This window comes from Silene latifolia, chromosome 2 (assembly GCF_048544455.1).
Source record: "Silene latifolia isolate original U9 population chromosome 2, ASM4854445v1, whole genome shotgun sequence".
In the NCBI taxonomy this organism is placed as follows: domain Eukaryota; kingdom Viridiplantae; phylum Streptophyta; class Magnoliopsida; order Caryophyllales; family Caryophyllaceae; genus Silene; species Silene latifolia.
Window position 1 is genome coordinate 10,166,987 of NC_133527.1, and position 7,366 is coordinate 10,174,352.

Genomic DNA, 7,366 nt, shown 5'->3' on the forward strand with positions numbered 1-7,366 from the left:
CAATAATAAAGGGGCTCGCGCTGCTGCTCTTGAGTCCGAGTTTAATGCCCTTAAACCGCGAATATGCCGTCCTTGGAGGTTTATTTCCAACGCCTCCGGGAACTCGTTATGATGCTATAAGATGTCGATGCCTCGGTCACTGATCGTCGTCTGGTCATACGACTGGTCCGTGGTTTACCAGGTAAGTATGATATTGTTGCATCGTATATTAATCAAACTTCTCCTAATTTTGAGACCGCTCCTAGTATGCTCGAGCTTGAATTACATCGAAAATTTGGGCAAGAGACCGATACTGCCTTGGCAACACCCGCGACAGTTTTTGAGTGCGTATCAGTCAATTGTTTGTCTTTCTATTTTAGGAACGATTTTAATAAGCTATTGAATTCAATTTGGTCTACCTATTACCCAATAATTGACCTCTTCATCTTTTTTTAATGTTTGGCCAAAATTAAAGACAATCAGACCATCAATCTTAAACATGAATTCATGGATATCTCTTTTTTATGTGTCATATCAACCTCATGTGCAATCAACTACTCCCTCCGTCATTGTACTTTGATTTTGGCACAAAAATCAAGGAAAAAGGAGGTGGTCAATTATTAAATGACAAGTGGAATAAATTGTGTGTGAATGATTAAATTGGTCATCTAGTTATTTGTTGAAATAGAAAGGATAACAATTAACTGAAAAGATAACAATTAACTGAGACACGAGCAAAATGGAATCGGTTAACAAATGACCGGAACAAAGGGTAAATAATAAAGTTATTAAAAGCAATAAAAAAAAGTTAAACCAAAGTGGCTTGAGTGTAGTGGAGTGCGGGAGTGCCTCAAAGCGTTGCAATGGCAACAAATTGAGAGGTCCCGGGTTCGACTCCCTACACGGAGTCTTTGCGATTCTGTCATCCTAAAGGATGTCTTACATGGCACACGTGGTTTGCAGGGTATTGCATGTGCCCGGGGGGATTCAACCCCTCGTCACCAAAAAAAAAAAAAAAAAAAAAAAAGTCAAGACATAAAAGTCTAAAAACTCTACATCATCAGACAATTCTACTACCAAAAAATGCACTCAATGCTTTCGCCAACACATACTGTAATAAAGTCTAAAAACTCTACATCATCAGACAATTTAAGAACTTGGGTTCTTAAATTTTAGCATTTTATTACCAATCTAAGAATTGGGTTCTTAAGGAATTAGTAAATTCAACAAATTTTGTGTCTTCTAAACAAAAAAATTAATAACTTGGTTTCTTAAATTTTACCATTTTTTTAAAATAGACCGTGTTACACCATAAATACGGTTTAAGATGATATTATTGAGGGTATTGAGAATTTTTTTGTTAATGGGATTAATTATGAAAGATGGGGTGCTTAATTTAACTAATGGTGATACTAATCCTTCATTAAGACCTAAATTAGTGAAGATTGGAGCAATTTCATCATCTAAGTCTGCAATTGGCAGAGTTGTAAGAGTTGCAATTCAAGCTGCAGTTGATGATGTTAATTCTTCTCCAGATGTTCTTCATGGTACTAAATTGAATGTCTCAATTCAAGATAGCAAGTTTAGTGGATTCCTTGGATTTGTTGAGGGTAATTTCTTACATTTTGTTATTATGTTTTTGTTAATTTTGGCCTTTCTAGTTTTGATTTGTAGCTTATGTTATACTCAGACTCGTTTAGAAGTATCTTTAGAAGCATCTGACACCGGTGCGTGTCCAAGTGTTAGACATGGATGACTATTTTTATGAAAAATATGCATATTTTGGCTCAAGTTCAAGTAGTGTCATAGCTTATATGCTCTCTCTGTTCCAATCATTTATTTATGTTTTTAATCTCCGTGAGAAGTATTTTAATCAAAGGTTCGAAGATGATTGAGACAAAGGGATTACATATTAAACTCCTGAAGTTGAGGAGTAATTACCTGGTAATATGGGTCACTCTCATTATAATCTTATCAAGAGACGGTCTTATATGATCTTACATGAGAATTTGAAGTAGAATGACTACCTTGTAATATGGGTCAATGCCATTATAGTTTAGTAATAATGTAAACATGAGACTCTCTCATATGAGAATTTGCGGTATGAGTTTTGGTTTTATACTTGGTAGTATAATTTCTGAAGTATTGTTTGGTATTGTTGTTGCTCCTTTTTTTCTTGCAGCAATGAGGCTTATGGAGAAAGATGTAGTGGCAATCATAGGGCCGGAGTCATGTGTGCTTGCGCACATGATTGCTGTCCTGGCAAGTGGTCTTCAAGTCCCTTTGGTCTCCTATGCAGCCTCAGACCCGACTATTTCGTCCCTCCAGTACCCTTTCTTTGTAAGAATGGTCCAGAGTGATCTTTTCCAAATGGCAGCTATAGCAGAAATAGTTTCTTACTTTGGATGGAGGCAAGTGACAGTCATTTATAATGATGACGATTATGGTAGAAATGGGATAGCTTATCTAGGCGATAAGTTAGCAGCGAAGCAGTGTAGTATAAGCTATAAAGCAATCATGAACCTGGATGCTGGTCGAGAAGAAATTATGCAAGTATTGTTTCAGGTGAGCATGCAAGAATCTAGGATCCTTGTTCTTCATACTTACGGTACCCTAGGGATGGAAGTGCTTAATGTCGCTAACTCTCTTCAATTGCTAGATAGTAGTTATGTGTGGATTGCTACCAATTGGCTTACTGATGTCATAGATACTTATTCTCCGCTTTCTTCCAGTGCAATGAGTGACATCCAAGGGCTACTCACCTTGCGTATGCACACGCCACAGTCACAAGCCAAAACAGACTTCATGTCTCGGTGGAGTGATTTAGTTAGAAAAGAGAATAGTAGTGCATCATTTGGATTGAACACTTACGGTCTATATGCTTATGATACCGTTTGGATTCTTGCCCGTGCCTTAGATGAATTCTTCAATCAAGGAAATAACGTATCATTCTCAAATGATTTGATGTTAAGTCAGTTGAAAAGGAGTAACATACACCTTGATACGATGAATATGTTTGATGGAGGAGACGAGTTTTTATCCAACATACTTCGTATAAACATGACAGGGTTGACAGGCCAGATTCGATTTGATTCGGATAGGAACCTGATCAATCCTGCTTTCGATATACTCAACATAGCAGGGACCGGGCATAATACAATAGGATATTGGTCTAACTCCTTCGGCCTTACAATTCAAGCCCCGGAAGTTTTGTCCTCTAAACAATCCCAGCAAACAAGTTCAAGTCCGCGGTTGTTTAGTGTAATTTGGCCTGGACACACTACAGATAAGCCTCGCGGATGGGCTTACCCTACAAATGGCAAGCTTCTAAGGATCGGAGTTCCAAGACGAGTTGTTTATCGTGAGTTTGTTTCATATTCACCACAAACTGATTCATTCTCAGGCCTTTGCATCGATGTATTCACGTCTGCTGTGAATTTGCTGCCATATGCTCTTCCATATAAATTGGTTCCGTTTGGCAACGGGACTAATGATCCAAACATCAATGACCTTATTGATAACCTTAGTGCAGGAGTAAGTATAACTTGTTCATATATGTTCAGCATGCATCAATAAATGAAATGAGCGCAGGGGTAAGTATAACTTGTTCATTGTTAATTACTTAATTACAGGTATTCGATGCTGTGATTGGGGATGTTGCAATTACTACTAGCAGAACGATGAAGGCAGACTTTACTCAACCATATATCGAGTCAGGTTTAGTTATTGTAGCCAATGTTAAGCCCCAACATACAAACGCTTGGGCGTTTTTGAGACCATTATGTCCAATGATGTGGGGCATTACAGCTGCATTTTTCATCGTTGTGGGGTGTGTTGTTTGGATTCTCGAGCACCGGCTTAATGATGAATTCCGAGGTCCACCAGAAAAGCAAATGTCGACAATTTTATGGTACGTTTTTTCTTAGCATGTCTAGGTTTTTTCTTAGACTAACCTCATTCTCATATATATGTTCAATTGCAGGTTCAGCTGTTTAACTTGGTTCTTTGCTCACAGTAAGTAATGGATTTCCGTTTATCTAAAATGTTTGTAAACACGGGTTTTTTGGTAGAACATGAAAAATTAGGCTTATGATGCATGCGTGTTATTGGTTATGCAGGGGAAAATATCGTAAGTACATTGGGTCGTGTTGTGGTCATCATATGGTTGTTTGTAATTATGATACTCAAATCTAGCTACACTGCTAGTCTGACATCCATGCTGACTGTGCAACAAATTTCTTCTCCTGTGAAAGATATACATAGTTTGGTAAGAAGCAATGAACCTATAGGATATCGAGACGGGTCTTATGCTTATGATTATCTAAAAGACAATTTCAAAGTTCCAGCGTCCCATCTTATTTCTCTGAAGTCTGAAGAAGATTGTGCTGAAGCCCTGTTGAAGGGTCCTAAAAATGGTGGAATCGCTGCACTGGTAGACAAGAACGCATACATGGAACTCTTTCTGTCAACCAGATGCGAGTTTACTGTCGTAGGTCAAGAGTTCACTAAAGACGGTTGGGGATTTGTACGTTAATTTGCCACCGCACATTTTTAGACCTAAAACATATAGACCTTAACCATTTGTCTAATTTTTTTTTATTTTTACAGGCATTTCCACGAGACTCGCCTTTGGCAACAGACATGTCGACAGCAATCCTGAAACTATCAGAAAACGGTGATTTACAAAGGATCCACGACAAATGGCTATTACGAAGTGGTGCTTGCAGCTCACAGGATAGTCAGCTTAGAGTCTACAGGCTTGAGCTGGGAAGCTTCTGGGGTCTCTTCCTCATCATTGGCTTAGCTTGCCCGGTTGCCCTAATAGTCTACTTTGGACGTATGATGGTGCACCACATTCGCTGATAAGAAGGAAGATGAGGCCAAAAGGCGGGTCAAGGAAAGGCAGCTTGAGGATTCTCCGACTAGTTCCAGTACTCCGGGATATGCATCTGATCGAGGACTTGTCCAAATGTCTTTGAATGGTTCACGAATAAATCACATGGAAAAGCAAATTTCGCCTGCACGAAGTATTACATGGAATGATGAAGTACTTAACATAGAAACATATCAGGCAAGTTAGTAAATATTGGTTTATATGAGTATTTTTTAGTCTCTCTTGATCTTCTCAATTGTAGAATATATACCCATGAGTGGCCATGATAGGTTGAGGAACGAGGTGGTACAAGAGACAGTAGGTGTTCTGTCAATTGAAGATGAGATAAAATCGTTTAAGTTGGTTTGGCCGTGTACGGTGGAGAGCACCGAAGGCATTGGTGAGGAGAATTGAGAGTTGGGGAACGGATATTATTGTTAGGGGAAAGGGAGAGTTAAACAAACATGGATGAGGAGATTGAGAATGAAGTGTGTTTTGGAAATCACTATAGGGCGTTTGTTTCGCGCATGGCTATGAGTTTGAAATCAGGAATAAGAATTATATCCGGCTGGTATGGGGTTGGGTTGGAACTCTATTCCCCATATCTTGTGTTTGTTTCAATTGTAAGCAGTATAGGTTTCGAATAAGTTAAAGTTCTTGTGTTTGTTTCAATTGTAAGTGGTATAGGTTTTGAATAAGTTAAAGTTGAAAAATGGAAAAATCTAATACTTTAAATAATAATTTGAATATATAAAATCATCAAACAATTATATAAAATATTTCATTTACAATATGTCATACGAAGTAATATTTATTTTCACATTTTTGTTTACTATAATTTAATACCTTATGGGTTTGAGGTATGAGTACAAGTAGGGATGGCACTGGGTCGGGGACGCGATCCAGACCCTGAGAGTCGGACCCTAATAGGTCGAGTATGGGTCTCATTTTTTCAAACCCAATTGGTATGGGTCGGGTATGGGTCTTAAAAAAATATTTCGGGTCCGGGTCTAAGTTATGAGACCCATACCCGACCCTTTATTAAAAAAAGAAAAAAATCACAACTTTTCCGAATTTATACCGATAGATCGTAGAAACTAGAGGAAGTAAAGTCTCTTTCTCTTCCTCATCCCATAAATTGATAAAACTCAACCAAACTCTTCTGACAATACCACCACTGCATCACTGACACAAGGAAACCACCACCACAGCACTGATACGCGACTGATAACCACCTTTCTAATAGGCGGCGACAAGCGATGGTCGTATGGAGACGGCTATCAAGTACGGTATTGATTTTAGGGTTCCGAATTTGATTCTTTTACATGTATTTGGAGATAAAATTAATTTAGGTTTTCTTTGTCTTTCTTAATCTCTTTGGTATGTATATTGGATTTGGTAATGTTAAAGTAGTATGATTTTTTTTTTTTTAATATTATATACGGATATACCCCATAATTGTTAATCACGTTAGTAAGTGACTGAAACTCGGACCCGCGGGTGGACTCGGACCCGACCCATACTCATAGGGTCCGGGTTTGGGTCCTCAAATTTTAGACCCTTACGGGTCTGGGTCGGGTACGTGTCCAAAGGGAAAATCTCGGGTCCGGGTAGACCCTACCCAGACCCGACACATTGTCATCCCTAAGTACAATTGATGGACTATACAACCAGTTATATATGTTGTACGAGGGTAGAATTTGAGTTTTGTGATAAAGTATCTGAATTTTATGTTAAAGAATATGAGTTTTATAAGAAAGTATTGAACTTATCCATTTACACATTAAAAACATAAACTTTGAATTAGCTCAGAAAGAATACATATAAGCTCGAATTATTATACATTGGTTGTACAATGCTTATGGTACAACTGGATGTATAATCCTATTTGTGGTGCGGGTATGACTTCCTCAAATTTATCAAACAAACACTTGGTATGAGTTTGGCTCATTCCAAACTCATTCCTCATACATTTGTGAATAAACCAAACAGCCAATATCTGGTTGGAGCATTTTGGATGTTTGATTGGATTTTTTGGAATGGATTTTAATGTCTGGTTGGAGCGTTTTGGAATGGAGAATGTCTGGTTGGAGCGTTTTGGAATGGAGAATCCCGATGGATTATAACTCCATGCAAACCCCTTTAATCTCATACACAACTTTTACCCAATATTCAAACTTCATCCATATATAATACTCCGTATATAACATTTCATTCCATTCAAAGGTCCAATCAAACAATATAAATCAAGTATGGGATTTAAAATCCATTTCTTAGCGGTATTCCATTCCATTCCTTCCATTTAAACCATGCCTTGGAAGAGGAGGTATTTGTTACATTTTTATTAGTTTGGAAAGATTATTTTAATTAAGTGTATAGAATTAAATGAATAGAAGGATTTTTTAACGTTTTCTGATTGTTTAATGTGCGATGGTTGATCAAATATAATATAATACATTTAGTCATTTTATTAGAGAAGAAGGATGAAGTTAAGACCGAATAAATAAGGTACTT

At 37.7% G+C, this 7,366-nt stretch overlaps 1 pseudogene; it reads left to right on the forward strand.

Annotated features, from left to right (window-relative positions):
• The first annotated feature begins 1,066 nt into the window (after window positions 1–1,066).
• Window positions 1,067–5,091, forward strand: LOC141642231 (glutamate receptor 3.6-like; annotated as a pseudogene).
• Window positions 5,092–7,366: the final 2,275 nt, after the last annotated feature.